The following is a 16,632-nucleotide window of genomic DNA, read 5'->3' as shown; positions in this document are numbered from 1 at the left end:
AGGTGTTAAGAAGCGCGGTTTGGCGGGTCATGTTTCGGGGGACGCAGGACTCGACCTTCACCTCCAGAGCAGGTTGAGGAGTTGCAGCGATGAGACAAGATCAAAATTGGGGAGAAAAAGGTCATAAAAAAATCAAATAAATACATTAACAAAATTGGCCTACTGTCAATCCGTGGTGTTGTCAAGTGTTGACTGGTGCCCTGGAGAAAACCAAACTGCCCCCTTTAAATCAAATATATCTTCAGCTGCTGCTCAATAGCATTTAACACCCAATGAAAGGTACCAGTACACAGGGACAGGACTAGAGAGTTTTTTCTACACTTGTCTGTTTTTTGGTGCCTCTGTGAGGCGTATTTCCTGGTTTCTCTGCTAAACAGCAGGATGTTTGCAGAAGCCATGGGGGCGGAGCTCCTTTGCTGATTGATGGCACCTTCTGGATCAGCAGAGGATAAACAATCAAGAGGGGAGGGAGCGTGTAGACACAGACACCCTGTAATTACACCATGAGCCATGTCCTGGCTCAGCCCATTGCTTTCGTTAATTTGACAGGCTCGATACACGTGTCACCAGCCAGCCCCTTAAATTATGTTTTCTCCCAGCCAACCAGCCAGAATGGTCACGGTTCTCATCTCATAGCAAACAGGGGAACTGACCCATAACCCTCTGTGTAACCATCAACCCATCTATTATAACTAAACTGTCTGTCCCTACTCTGTCCTATATGATTATTAAGGCAAGAGAGCAAAATGGAAGTGTCTGTGTGTGTGTGCGTGTGCGTGTGCGTGTGCGTGTGTGTGTGTGTGTGTATTTACATGTATGTGTGGTGTTAGTGCATATCAGAGGGTGTAGCTACATAAGAGAGTGTATGTCCATATGCTCAGTTGTCTGTGTGTGTGTGTGTGTGTGTGTGTGTGTGTGTGTGTGTGTGTGTGTGTGTGTGTGTGTGTGTGTGTGTGTGTGTGTGTGTGTGTGTGTGTGTGTGTGTGTGTGTGTGTGTGTGTGTGTGTGTGTGTGTGTGTGTGTGTGTGTGTGTGTGTAAATTTACATATATGTGTGGTGTTAGTGCATATCAGAGGGTGTAGCTACATAAGAGAGTGTATGTCCATATGCTCAGTGGTTTAAAGATGACTGCTCATCTGTGGCTGGGGGACAGGTGTTATAGGGGCCCCGGGGGACCATGAGGGGAGGCTTTGTGAAGCCAAAATCACTCTTTGATGACTGGGGCACGCACTGGGGCCCATGAGACCCTCTGGGCTATATAAATAACACCCTGTTCTCCATATACAGCCTCCATGATACACAGAGGAGGTACTGAAATCATTGTCCGAGGACACAACACCCCCAGAGACGATAATGTGAAGCACACCTATCGTGCATTTCAGCATCTCTGTGCATAAACACGGAATGAATGAATGAACTTTTGTTTGTAAAGCGCAATGAACAGTACAACCCACACAGCCCAATCCCCTCTCCAATAAACCACTGCTGCAGATCTCATCTATAATTTGGAGGTTTCATTACATTTGTGCAATAACAAACGAAGCTAGCGACTGATTTGTTATTGAATGAACTCTGTTGTTTGGATTCCAGACTGGAAAAATAGAATGTAGAATCTTATTAGTGCAATGTTCGGTTACCACTGGCATCCCTGGATGAAAAATATGATTCCACTCTCATATCGCATCTCCTCTCCCCAGCCATCTTCAGTCATGAAAAGCCAAGGGACGTTTCACATTGTTACATGAATGATCATACTAAGGCAGGATGTGTATTTGGCAGGGAAGAGGCCTGGATTGGCTGGGTGAGAGCCCGCCTCTGGCTCTGGCAATGTGATAGAGAGTGGAGGGGATTGGCACATGTTGCTGAATTGCATCACCCCAGCTGGTAGGTGTTGTCCCCCCCTCGTCTGTGTGAGATATGAAATGTGCAACACAGGTATGAAGCCGCTGGGAAATCTCTGGGGTGTGGCACGATAATGGTTAGAGGGCTGAAGACACACACACTCCACTTCATCTGGCTTCCTCTCAGATCACACTCTACAAGACCTGCCTACACAAGCACAAACACACACACGCACACACACACACACACACACACACACACACACACACACACACACACACACACACACACACACACACACACACACACACACACACACACACACACACACACACACACACACACACACACACACACACACACACACACACAGACAAATGGACAGGTGCTCTCCTCTCTCTGCTCGAAGAACTGACCTCTGTACGTAGTTTTCCACTTCATCTGGCTTCCTCTCAGATCACACTCTACAAGACCTGCCTACACAAGCACAAACACAAGCGTATAAACAAACACACACACACACACACACACACACACACACACACGCACACGCACACGCACACACACACACACAGACAAATGGACAGGTGCTCTCCTCTCTCTGCTCAAAGAACTGACCTCTGTACGTAGTTTTCCATTAGTAATATTGTTGCACACAATACTGTCTCTCGTCCTGTTTTCAGAATGTCAGTGAATGCAGTCTTCAAAGGATATGCCAGTGTTTGTAGTGCAGCCTGCATCTAGAGTAGCATCAAAGGAGATGTTTACAGCATAGAAGAGAACATATAAGGGAAACGTTTTTCAAGAGGAAAGGTAAAAGTGAGAATGAATATGAATATTTCGTACTATATTCTCATAAGAGGAATCAAGGACATTGGTTCGGCATTAGAAGCATTCATTTTTCAGAATGAGACACAGCGGTTTTGGGAATATGGGTTTGGGGATGTTTTTCCATGTGAGAGATGATCCTGACCTATAAATAGAATCACATACAAATGTACCACTAAATAAAAAGGAGAGGATGCATCACATGGTTAGAAACTGAAAAGGGTTTTCTACGATAACATCTGAAAAGCATTGAAAATCTATAAAAGGGAAATTGCATTATTGCATTATTCATGTCAAGGGAATGACCATGTGGTAGCATGTGGTAGCATGTTACAGAAGATGGGATAGAAGCCAAAAACCTGCACGTACAACCAATGCATGTCAGAAAAGCACCAAAGTCTGAGTGATGGAGATAGTATAATGGTCTGTTTCAGCACTGGACAGCTCCACGGTCACAAACCTGCCAAAAAATGCCAACTGAGGAATGGAAGGGAAAAAACAGATGTGTGTAGGGGATGGAGAATGATAGGAGAAGTAGACGGAGTAGAAAGAGTGAGACACAGGAAGGGGGGTTTCAATTAATGGAGCTTAGGCACGTGTGTATGGGGGGGGGTCTACTGCCAAGAGTTTCTCATTCAGCCCTGCATGCCTCTCAGCCTCTCAGTAGCTCTTCACCAGATGGGAGGTAGGGAGGGGTGGAGGGTCGTGAGGGTAGGGGGGGGCTCTCCTGAACCCCAAGCATTAGCCCTTCCTTTGTCCTCTTGGCTGTCACCGATGGCAGCACAGTGGGGTAACACAGGCAGGCACACTGCAAATCTCATTAAAAAGTGAGAGGAGTGGCTGAAGGAGGCTTTAGGAGGCTTTCTAATAACAATACATGGGGAAAGCTTGCATATTGGATTCAATCACAAACATCTGCCCCCACTGTAACTCACTCTATCCACAAAAGGTCTTCAATAACCTCAGATACTTTAAGGATATTTGTTATTAAATGAAGAAAGCATCACAATGTTATAGACATTTTACAAAACTGCCGTATTTTACCATGACAAACACAAAACAAGACTGTCTGTGACTTGTGTTACACATCACCAGCATTTTAAGTCAACCAGTTTTACAGTGCCACAGAGAATGATCTTTTCTTCCTTTCAAACAAGTGTTTTCACTTATCAACCAACCAACACAACCACCCACACTCACAAACACTGCCCTCCTCCCTGTCCCTGGTCCCCTCCACCTACCCTAGTCCCTTCCTCCACTTTCTCCCTCTATGCTTTATTGATTTCATGTTGTCACCACACCTCTCTATCGGATTTCATAAGTCACAGTGAGGTGACACATCAGATGGAGGGATCTCAGAGAAGGAAGAGGACAACACAGGAGTGACAGTATCACAGTCTCCCATCTTGTTCATTGTTAAGATGGAGCACAATGTCGTACTTAGGGACTGAATGGTTATATTATACTGTATGATATTGTATCCACAAACTTGACTGAGTGATGATTTCCAATGTGTGTATGTCTCTGTAAGTGCAGGTGGTCCTCCTTTGAACACTGCTCATTCGTCACATCACTGACCCTGTAATTCACAGTTTAACACAGTGAATGGGAGATTCAACAACCCTGTCATTTCACTCATTGTAAGATTACACACACACCAATTGGCCTATCATCCAAACCCTATCAATGTTACAGCCACTCGGATAACCAGATGGATGGCTAGCTCTTTCCTCCTGGCAGATACACTATGTGCTGCCAAATAATTTTAATTGTCTTCTGTCTTTTCAGCTTCATGATTCCATCTTTCTTGCAATTCTAATGTGAGTGTTTCGGTGCATTCCAATTTTCACTGGGCGATTCAGTGAGCTTCCTGATCTATGTTCATTCATTTCATTTATATTCAATTTTGTTTGTCTCTCTTCCTCCTTCCTCGGTTTTCAACTCTCTTTCATCTCCTGCTCGCTTTCCTATTTCTCTGTCCTGGTTTAATGAGCATGGTGTTCACTGCTGGGGGGTACTGTCCCTTTAAGAGCGAGAGGTGTGAGCGCAGACACCTTGTGATGAGTGAGAGGGAACAAACCATAGAAAATTAACACATACAAGGGAAGGCACATGAGACACAGTGCCTTGACATTTACTGAAGAGAGAAATAAGTGCAGTCTGATTCTCTAATAGACAAAGACATGTGCAGAAAACCCCACAATACAGCGTCTCGGCACCAAGGCAGAACTATAGAAATCAGCACAGAGTTTGCTAGATAAAGAAGGTGTCAGAGCATAATGTATTGAGTGGGGGACAGAATCAGAAAAGGGTCAAGATGAATGTCAAAATGAGTCAGATTGATATAATATGATAACGTATGACCACTGTTGCTGTATTTCTCTGATTATGTCCATTCCCTGTTCATCTGCCCCCCCCTCTCTCTGTTTGTCACCGCATGGTGACTCAGACACTGCAGAACTGCTAGGTCTTACATGATATGAAATTAGTCACACTGCAACCGGACGTTATCTAGCTCTCTTTCTCACACACACCCATACACACACACACACACACACACACACACACACACACACACACACACACACACACACACACACACACACACACACACACACACACACACACACACACACACACACACACACACACACACACACACACACACACACACACACACACACACACACACACACACACACACACACACACACACACACACACATTTAGCCTCAGTACTCACTACCATCCTTCCTCTGCAGCTGGCCCGCTAACAGCCTGGCACGGACAGTGAGCTGGTGTACTTATCATAGAAACTCCATCACCAGACTGTGCTCCTCCAATGTACCTAGACACCTGAATAAATACATAAACTGATTTTAATGAGGCTCTCTTCACACTGCCTTGACCACACATCACACAGGATGAATGCCCAGACTGGCTGAGGCTGTCAATCCACACGCCTCCCCTCAGAGACATCCTGCTCTCTCTCTGTCTCTTTCTCCATTTCTCTCTCTCAAATTGAAAGTCAGCACTGCATGGTTGGCATGTCAGCTGTGAAAAACTTCACAGTCTTTTAAAAGTATTTTTTTTTTGGTCTCGAAGGCCAAGTCAGTCAAGCACAGGCCTTATATTGAAAATAAAAGTGCCCACAGCCCACAGATAGAATGTGACCATGAAAGGAAAACTGTTCTGCATATATAGGCCTGAGAAGAATGCTTGACACTCTTTTGTCATTTAGCTTTCAGTGACATTATGAGCACTCTGGGACGGTTGATGTTGCTTTAACAGCTTGGTGCACAAGCTCTTCAAAGTGCCTTCGCAAATTGATTACTTACTGCCACTCCCCCCCTTCAAATAAACATGCACGCTGTTCTCACAGACCTAATGCTTAAGTGTCTTGTTACTGTTTCAGATAAAATCATGTCCCCTGAATGGGTAGTGGCAGACATGTTCGTACTGTTCAGAGAGAAAATTATGATGGGAGGGGGAGATATAAGGAGGAGTGGGGAGGAGAGATAGGAGAGACAGGAAGGGGGCAGGAGTGGGGAACAAGGAGGGCGAAGCAGGAGGGGTGGGAGAGGGAGAAAGAGCAGGAAGTAAGGAGGAGGGAGGAGGTGTGGTTATGAAAAGCCTGTTTAGTCCATCTGACAGACAACAGACGGAGAGATGGCAGGAGGAGAGGGAAAGAAAGAGGAAGAGAGGGAGAGAGCGACCGAGTGAGTGAGTGACCGACCGAGTGAGTGAGAGAGAGAGCGAGAGAGAGATACAGAGCGAGAGAAACATAGTAAATTATATGACACATAACGGAAAGTAGTAGTGAGAAATGTAGTGGAACAGAAGGCTGTGGCACAGCATACATGTAGTATATGTGTTCCCCTCACCATTGATTAAGAACAGAAAACAAAGCACACAGTAAGGGGACTGGAAAGATGCAGAGCAGTCAGTGTTAGTTTGATGTGAAACCAAGTGAATATGTCTATAACACACCACAACTATACAGGTATTTCTCGAACTTGTGAGAGAGTCTAGTTTTAAACTCAAACCCTGACTCAGTGAGACTCAGAGAGGGTCTGTGTCCCTGTGTGTTGGGATGCTCGTCACAAACCCAGACTCAGTGAGACTCAGAGAGGGTCTGTGTCCCTGTGTGTTGGGATGCTCATCACAAACCCAGACTCAGTGAGACTCAGAGAGGGTCTGTGTCCCTGTGTGTTGGGATGCTCATCAGAAACCCTGACTCAGAGAGGGTCTGAGTCCTGGCATGCTCATCAGAACTCTTAACTCAGTCCCTGTTTTTTTGTAACCTTTATTTAACTAGAGAAGTCAGTTAAGAACAAATTCTTATTTTCAATGACGGCCTAGGAACAGTGGGTTAACTGCCTTGTTCAGGGGCAGAACGACCGATTTTTACCTTGTCAGCACGGGGATTCGATCTTGCAACCTTTCTGTTACAAGTCCAACACTCTAACCACTAGGCTACCTGCCGCTGCTACCTGCCGACCTGTGTTTTGGGATGCTCATCAGAACTCCTGACTCAGTGTACCTGTGTGTGTCTGTATTAGCTGTGGCAGTGTACATCCAGTACATGACTAGTTGTGTATGTGTGCATGTAGAATATTTGTGTGTCCTTGTCAAGTTCTCTTTTTCTATACACCTTTTGTCCATCTTTTCAAAGCTGAGATAGGTTGTCATGGAGACCGGGACAATTGTGGAAAAGGAAACAGACAGAAGGGAGAAATCCAGTTGTCATGAGATACTCTGAGATTGTGGAGTCGAGGAGAGAGAGAGAATGAGAGTGAGAGCAGGAAGACTGCAAGAGCGACAGAGAGTAGAGAAACCACAGGCACAGCTGAAATCATGCTTTCCTTTCTCTGCTCAGGCCAAGTAGCGTAAATGTAGATAAGAGGACAAGTTGAAACCATATGCACATGCACACAGACACCAGTCCTGAGGAGGCTTGGCTGGGACCTTCCCTGGAGCCTGTGGTTGTGTCTGCTCATCATGAACAGGTATCCTCCAACATGTTTAAACAGGCTTCCACCCTCAGTCATAACTCAGAGACCAGGTGTATACAACTTCACCTGGTGACAGGGGTTAAGAGACTGAGGAGTGATAATACAGCCATCACAAGCACTCCATCACATGATAATTACATTTCAGTGGCACTCCATTGCTTCCACGCTTTAAGGATAATCTTGTTAAAACCGAGTGGTCGGCATCCCAGTGACAGAGAGAACAGGCAGCCTCTCTCATACAAAGGCTCATGGAGCAGCCAATGTCTGTCTGAATGAATGAATGCACAGTGTGGAGGAGTAAAGCTTTTGTTGAGTAACCTTGGTGCTGGGGAGCAACAGTCATGCAGAGGTTGGTTCAATAATATTTTTTTCCTTGCATTAATTGCTGAAAGATTGGTTCATTTCTGATTAAGAATATAATGAAAAAGGAAAAGCTGAATTTTCACTTGAATTAGATGTGTTGGTTGTATTATAATGTAAACAAATAAAATATTCCATTATGATGAAGTCATTACACGTAGGGTGAGGCTGGAACTTGAACGCTACAATGGATAAATGTATTGGAAAGAACTTGCTTAAAATGATTCACCAATATACGTCAATACATCCCCTTTTGGCAGGAAAGGATAATCCAAGCAGAACTGTTTGTATCCTACACAGCATATCATATCATGCTGTCCCTCTAGACATTCTCCTCCCTTTTTCTTGGCTAGTATGCTGAGTAAGTAACTATATCTCCCCCTGGCGGCTGGTTTAAACACTGCAGGATCATGAACATACTGAATACTGTATCTAAAATATCTTACAGATGCTATAGAGAAGAACATATTGCTTTATTTATGCAGAGCTTAGTGACTCAATCACCAAATAATGCCATTGGATAGTTAAGATTGTCAAATTCTGATCCGTATTGAAATATTTCTCATTTCCAGTCCAAGGCTACCGCCGTCTCATTTTCCATGTAAGATCAGCATTATACTGTGACAAAGCAGACAGCCAGTGTAATTACTTTACAACTGTACCCTGCAGCTACTGACCTGCCTCCCTGGCAGCCCAGGCTCCAGCAATATCAGGTTCATTTGTCTGGCAGGACTGACACATTATCCATTAGACATTTTTATGAACGTCTCACACCCATTCCTTTGCTGTCTTCGAGTTTGATTGAATTTTCCAGCTCTGGTTAATTAAGAAGACGACAGCAAGCTGATTAAAAATAAATAAGTTCATTTGAGAGCCAGAGTGAAAAATAACAAAGTACTTCTTCTTTTTTTCAACAACAGCAGACAGAAAAGACTTTCTGACTGGCATTTAATATGGCAATGCTTTTCCACTGATTGTGTTCAGTATTTAGTGTGTGAAACATTACTAACAAGTTCAAGGGTCCAGTCATCATACACAGGGTGATCTGGAACTACATGCTCAAACAAAAATGCAGGATTATTAAAACATATTAAAACATTGCACATTTAACTTCTATGGTAAAAATGGTATTACTTGAGCGCAGCATTTACCCCTGAAAATGAGATCTGTCCATTCTAATTTGACAGAGTGATGAAACATTGGTCTATACTTAATACGTGTGAACCCATCTGATTGTGCACAGGCTCTCTTGACCCTGGAGACCAATTTGAGTGGTGCACAGCACAGGGTTTACTGGATTTCCATCACCCCCCTACACCATATTTGGGGAGACACTAATGGTTCTGGTTGTCTTGGCAACATGTGATGCCATCTGTCAGGGTCCTGCTCACTGATCCATGTGGTGTATCTGAAACATTGTTTTTAAGAGTCTTTGTTCACCCTCAGCCATTGTAAAAACAGAGAACCATGCGCTTATGTGTAGAACAGGTTAGTTTCACTTCCAAAAAATTATCTTACAACAATAGATCTGAAACACAAATTCTGTAGTAAACATCTTACAGCAAAATTAGAATTTACTTTGAAGGATTTCAAAATAGGACATTTTGGCAGAACACATTTTGGAATCCACAATGAACACATGCTGTTTAAAGTGTGTTATAGTACATATTTTCTACTGTATAAGCCTTCCTGTTGAAGTCTAGTTCCAGACGCTCTACTGTTAATGAACTCTGTTGGTGCTTCTGAGTCATTGTTAAATGGGTTTAACATGCCTTTAACACACTGGCAGCACGGCCAACAAACACACACACACACACACACACACACACACACACACACACACACACACACACACACACACACACACACACACACACACACACACACACACACACACACACACACACACACACACACACACACACACACACACACACACACACACAGACTGACTCCTCAGGTCACATGAGACGAGTCCCAACTTCAATCTGTCCATCATGAGGTCAGCTTCTTCAAAACTCTCTCAAAGCATTCATTCAGACAAACATTTGTTTATGTAAATATATTTGCTCTCTCTCTCTCTCTCTTTCTCTCTCTCTCATTAACAAGCACACACATATACAGAAGTCTGATGGGCTGAATGTTAACCAGTGCAAATTAGGGAATGGGCTTGTGGCAACTGAGAAGGGGTGTGTCTGAGGGGTTTATGGGCACAAGAGATCTGTCCCCTGGGAAGGAGTGGTGGATCAACCACACCTGTGACCCTATCCTCCTCCTCACAGGGGTTGGCATGTCAGAGCCTCAGCCACACTAGATGGATAGCTCCCCTTAAGCTGCATCCCCCCACCCCTCCCTTCTTTGACAAAAAGTGCAATTACTTCTACCCCCCCTCTGCTTCAGCACCAATAAACTAGATATTAATGAGCCTGTAACAGGGGCGGGAGAGAGGATGTAAAATAGCTGGTTTACCAGCTGGATGTCGTCAGGAAACAGGGAAGTGGGAATAGTGGGAGAATGGTTTGTACTGGGCTAGCATACAGTGGGTACACTCCATAATTGTCATAGGCTACAGACAGACCTGCAATATAAATCAAGAACTAAACTGTCAAGACTGTTTGCTTTATTTTGATGTGTAAACTGAATTGAGAATTATGGACATATGATACACTATGCAGTTGAAGTCGGAAGTTTACATACACTTAGGTTGGAGTCATTAAAACTCGTTTTTCAACAACTCCACAAATATCTTGTTAACAAACAATAGTTTTTGCGTGTCAGTTAGGACATCTACTTTGTGCATGACTCAAGCAATTTTTCCAACAATTTTCCAACAATTCACCATATCACAATTCCAGTGGGTCAGAAGTTTACATACACTAAGTTGACTGTGCCTATAAACAACTTGGAAAATTCCAGAAAATTATGTCATGGCTTTAGAAGCTTCTGATAGGCTAATTGACATAATTTGAGTCAATTGGAGGTGTACCTGTGTATGTATTTCAAGGCCTACCTTCAAACGCAGTGCCTCTTTGCTTGACATCATGGGAAAATCAAAAGAAATCAGAAATCAGACCTCAGAAAAAAAAATATTGTAGACCTCCACAAGTCTGGTTCATCCTTCGGAGAAAATTCCAAACGCCTGAAGGTACCGCGTTCATCTGTACAAACAATAGTATGCAAGTATAAACACCATGGGACGACACAGCCATCATACCGCTCAGGAAGGAGACACAATCAATCCCAGAACAACAGCAAAGGACCTTGTGAAGATGCTGGAGGAAACAGGTACAAAGTATCTATATCCACAGTAAAATGAGTACTACAGTGGGGCAAAAAAGTATTTAGTCAGCCACTAAGTGTGCAATTTCTCCCACTTAAAAAGATGAAAGAGACCTATAATGTATCATAGGTACACTTCAATTATGACAGACAAAATTAGAAAAAAAATCCAGAAAATCATATTTTAGGATTTTTAATGAATTTATTAGCAAATTATGGTGAAAAATAAGTATTTGGTCGATAACAAAACTGTATCTCAATACTTTATATGCCCTTTGTTGGCAATGACAGAGGTGAAACGTTTTCTGTAAGTCTTCACAAGGTTTTCACACACTGTTGCTGGTATTTTGGCCCATTCCACCATGCAGATCTCCTCTAGAGCAGTGCTGTTTTGGGGCTGTTGCTGGGCAACACAGACTTTCAACTCCCTCCAAAGATGTTCTATGGGGTTGAGATCTGGAGACTGGCTAGGCCACTCCAGGAGCTTGAAATGCTTCTTACGAAGCCACTCCTTCGTTGCCCGGGCGGTGTGTTTGGGATCATTGTCATGCTGAAAGACCCAGCCACGTTTCATCTTCAATGCCCTTGCTGATGGAAGGAGGTTTTCACTCAAAATCTCACGATACATGGCCCCATTCATTCTTTCCTTTACACGGATCAGTCGTCCTGGTCCCTTTGCAGAAAAACAGCCCCAAAGCATGATGTTTCCACCCCCATGCTTCACAGTAGGTATGGTGTTCTTTGGATGCAACTCAGCATTCTTTGTCCTCCAAACACGACGAGTTGAGTTTTTACCAAAAAGTTCTATTTTGATTTCATCTGACCATATGACATTCTCCCAATCTTCTTCTGGATCATTCAAATGCTCTCTAGCAAACTTCAAACGGGCCTGGACATGTACTGGCTTAAGCAGGGGGACACGTCTTGCACTGCAGGATTTGAGTCCCTGGCGGCGTAATGTGTTACTGATGGTAGGCTTTGTTACTTAGGTCCCAGCTCTCTGCAGGTCATTCACTAGGGGATTTTGTGATCATTTTGATCCCACGGGTGAGATCTTGCGTGGAGCCCCAGATCGAGGGAGATTATCAGTGGTCTTGTATGTCTTCCATTTCCTAATAATTGCTTCCACAGTTGATTTCTTCAAACCAAACTGCTTACCTATTGCAGATTCAGGCCGCCCAGCTTGGTGCAGGTCTACAATTTTGTTTCTGGTGTCCTTTGACAGCTCTTTGGTCTTGGCCATAGTGGAGTTTGGAGTGTGACTGTTTGAGGTTGTGGACAGGTGTCTTTTATACTGATAACAAGTTCAAACAGGTGCTATTAATACAGGTAACGAGTGGAGGACAGAGGAGCCTCTTAAAGAAGAAGAAGAAGTCTGTGAGAGCCAGAAATCTTGCTTGTTTGTAGGGGACCAAATACTTATTTTCCACCATAATTTGCAAATAAATTAATTAAAAATCCTAAAATGTGATTTTCTGGATTTTTTTTTCTCATTTTGTCTGTCATAATTGAAGTGTACCTATGATGAAAATGACAGGCCTCTCATCTTTTAAGTGGGAGAACTTGCACAATTAGTAGCTGACTAAATACTTTTTGCCCCACTGTATTTTGGCTTATCCTGAAAGGCCGCTCAGCAAGGAAGAAGCCACTCCTCCAAAACCACCATAAAAAAGCCAGACTACGGTTTGCAATTGCACATTGGGACAAAGATCGTACTTTTTGGAGAATTGTCCTTTGGTCTGATGAAACAACAATAGAACTGTTTGGCCATAATGACCATCGTTATGTTTGGAGGAAAAGTGGGATGCTTGCAAGCCGAAGAACACCATCCCAACCATAAAGCATAGGGGTGGCAGCATCGATGGCTTAAGGACAACAAAGTCAAGGTATTGGAGTGGCCATCACAAAGCCCTGACCTCAATCCTACAGAAAATTTGTGGGCACAACTGAAAAAGCGTGTGCGAGCAAGGAGGCCTACAAACCTGACTTAGTTACACCAGCTCTGTCAGGAGGAATGGGACAAAATACCAAATACTAATTGAGTCTATGTAAACTTCTGACCCACTGGGAATGTGATGAAAGAAATAAAAGATGAAACAAATCATTTTCTCTACTATTATTCTGACATTTCACATTCTTAAAAGTATGATGATCCTAACTGGCCTAAGACAGGGAATTTGTACTAGTATTAAATGTCAGGAATTGTGAAAAACTCAGTTTAAATATACAGTGCCTTGCGAAAGTATTTGGCCCCCTTGAACTTTGCGACCTTTTGCCACATTTCAGGCTTCAAACATAAAGATATAAAACTGTATTTTTTTGTGAAGAATCAAAAATAAGTGGGACACAATCATGAAGTGGAACGACATTTATTGGATATTTCAAACTTTTTTAACAAATCAAAAACTGAAAAATTGGGCGTGCAAAATTATTCAGCCCCCTTAAGTTAATACTTTGTAGCGCCACCTTTTGCTGCGATTACAGCTGTAAGTCGCTTGGGGTATGTCTCTATCAGTTTTGCACATCGAGAGACTGAAATTCTTTCCCATTCCTCCTTGCAAAACAGCTTGAGCTCAGTGAGGTTGGATGGAGAGCATTTGTGAACAGCAGTGTTCAGTTCTTTCCACAGATTCTCGATTGGATTCAGGTCTGGACTTTGACTTGGCCATTCTAATACCTGGATATGTTTATTTGTGAACCATTCCATTGTAGATTTTGCTTTATGTTTTGGATCATTGTCTTGTTGGAAGACAAATCTCCGTCCCAGTCTCAGGTCTTTTGCAGACTCCATCAGCTTTTCTTCCAGAATGGTCCTGTATTTGGCTCCATCCATCTTCCCATCAATTTTAACCATCTTCCCTGTCCCTGCTGAAGAAAAGCAGGCCCAAACCATGATGCTGCCACCACCATGTTTGACAGTGGGGATGGTGTGTTGTGGTTGATGAGCTGTGTTGCTTTTACGCCAAACATAACATATGCATTGTTGCCAAAAAGTTCAATTTTGGTTTCATCTGACCAGAGCACCTTCTTCCACATGTTTGGTGTGTCTCCCAGGTGGCTTGTGGCAAACTTTAAACAACACTTTTTATGGATATCTTTAAGAAATGGCTTTCTTCTTGCCACTCTTCCATAAAGGCCAGATTTGTGCAATATACGACTGATTGTTGTCCTATGGACAGAGTCTCCCACCTCAGCTGTAGATCTCTGCAGTTCATCCAGAGTGATCATGGGCCTCTTGGCTGCATCTCTGATCAGTCTTCTCCTTGTATGAGCTGAAGGTTTAGAGGGATGGCCAGGTCTTGGTAGATTTGCAGTGGTCTGATACTCCTTCCATTTCAATATTATCGCTTGCACAGTGCTCCTTGGGATGTTTAAAGCTTGGGAAATCTTTTTGTATCCAAATCCGGCTTTAAACTTCTTCATAACAGTATCTCGGACCTGCCTGGTGTGTTCCTTGTTCTTCATGATGCTCTCTGCGCTTTTAACGGACCTCTGAGACTATCACAGTGCAGGTGCATTTATACGGAGGCTTGATTACACACAGATGGATTGTATTTATCATCATTAGTCATTTAGGTCAACACTGGATCATTCAGAGATCCTCACTGAACTTCTGGAGAGAGTTTGCTGCACTGAAAGTAAAGGGGCTGAATAATTTTGCACGCCCAATTTTTCAGTTTTTGATTTGTTAAAAAAGTTTGAAATATCCAATAAATGTCGTTCCACTTCATGATTGTGTCCCACTTGTTGTTGATTCTTCACAAAAAAATACAGTTTTATATCTTTATGTTTGAAGCCTGAAATGTGGCAAAAGGTCGCAAAGTTCAAGGGGGCCGAATACTTTCGCAAGGCACTGTATTTGGCTAAGATGTATGTAAACTTCTGATTTCAACTGTATATACCAAAGTATGTGAACACACCTTCAAATTAGTGGATTCGGCAATTTCAGCCACACCCGTTGCTGACAGGTGTATAAAATCGAGCACATAGCCATACAATCTCCATAGACAGTCATTGACAGTAGAATGGCCTTACTGAAGAGCTCAATGACTTTCAAGGTGGCACCGTCACAGGATGCCAACTTTCCAACAAGTCAGTTTGTCAAATTTCTGCCCTGCTAGAGCTGCCCCGGTCAACTGTAAGTGAAAATGTCTAAGAGCAACAAGGGCTCAGCAGAGAAGTGGTAGGCCACACAAGCTCACAGAACGGGACCGCCGAGTGCTGAAGTGCGTAGCGCTGTCCTCAGTTGCAACACTCACTACCGAGTTCCAAACTGCCTCTGGAAGCAATGTCAGCACAAGAACTGTTCGTCGGGAGCTTCATGAAATGGGTTTCCATGGCCGAGCAGCTGCACACAAGCCTAAGATCACCATGCACAATGCTTGCCGCCATTGGACTCTGGAGCAGTGGAAACCTCTCGAGTGATGAATCACGCTTCACCATCTGGCAATCCGATGGACGAATCTGGGTTTGGCGGAAGCCAGGAGAATGCTACTTTCCCGAATGTATAGTGCCAACTATAAAGTTTGGTGGAGGAGGAATAATGGTCTGGGGCTGTTTTTCATGGTTCGTTTAGGCCCCTTTGTTCCAGTGAAGGGAAATCTTAACTCTACATATATATATATATATATTTATATGTATAAATTATAAATAAATATATATATATATATATTATATATATAAATTATAAATAAATATATATTTATATATATAAATTATAAATAAATAAATATATATATATATATATAAATTATAAATAAATATATATAGATATATAAATTATAAATAAATATATATATTTATATATATAAATTATAAATAAATAAATATATATATATAAATTATAAATAAATATATATATATATTTATTTTATATTTATTTATTTATTTATTTTATATAAATTATAAATAAATATATATATTTATATATATATATATTATAAATAAATATATAAATATATATATAAATTAAAAATAAAATATATATTTATATATATAAATTATAAATAAATATATATATATATATATATATATATATTTATTTATTTTATATATATATATAAATTATAAATATATATATATATATTTATATATAAATATATAATATATATATATATATTTATATATAAATATAAATTATAAATAAATATATATATATATATTTATTTATTTTATATATATATTAATATATATATACATTTATTTATATATAATATATAATTTATATATATATTTATATCTTAGCTAGCTACATAGCCGTCTTTGTATCAAAGATAATTGCGTAATTATCGTATTTCGTCGTCCTAAC

This window comes from Oncorhynchus masou, chromosome 2 (assembly GCF_036934945.1).
Source record: "Oncorhynchus masou masou isolate Uvic2021 chromosome 2, UVic_Omas_1.1, whole genome shotgun sequence".
NCBI classification, from domain to species: Eukaryota; Metazoa; Chordata; class Actinopteri; order Salmoniformes; family Salmonidae; genus Oncorhynchus; species Oncorhynchus masou.
The sequence above is the reverse complement of the archived record's forward strand: the minus strand, read 5'-3'. Positions refer to the sequence as shown.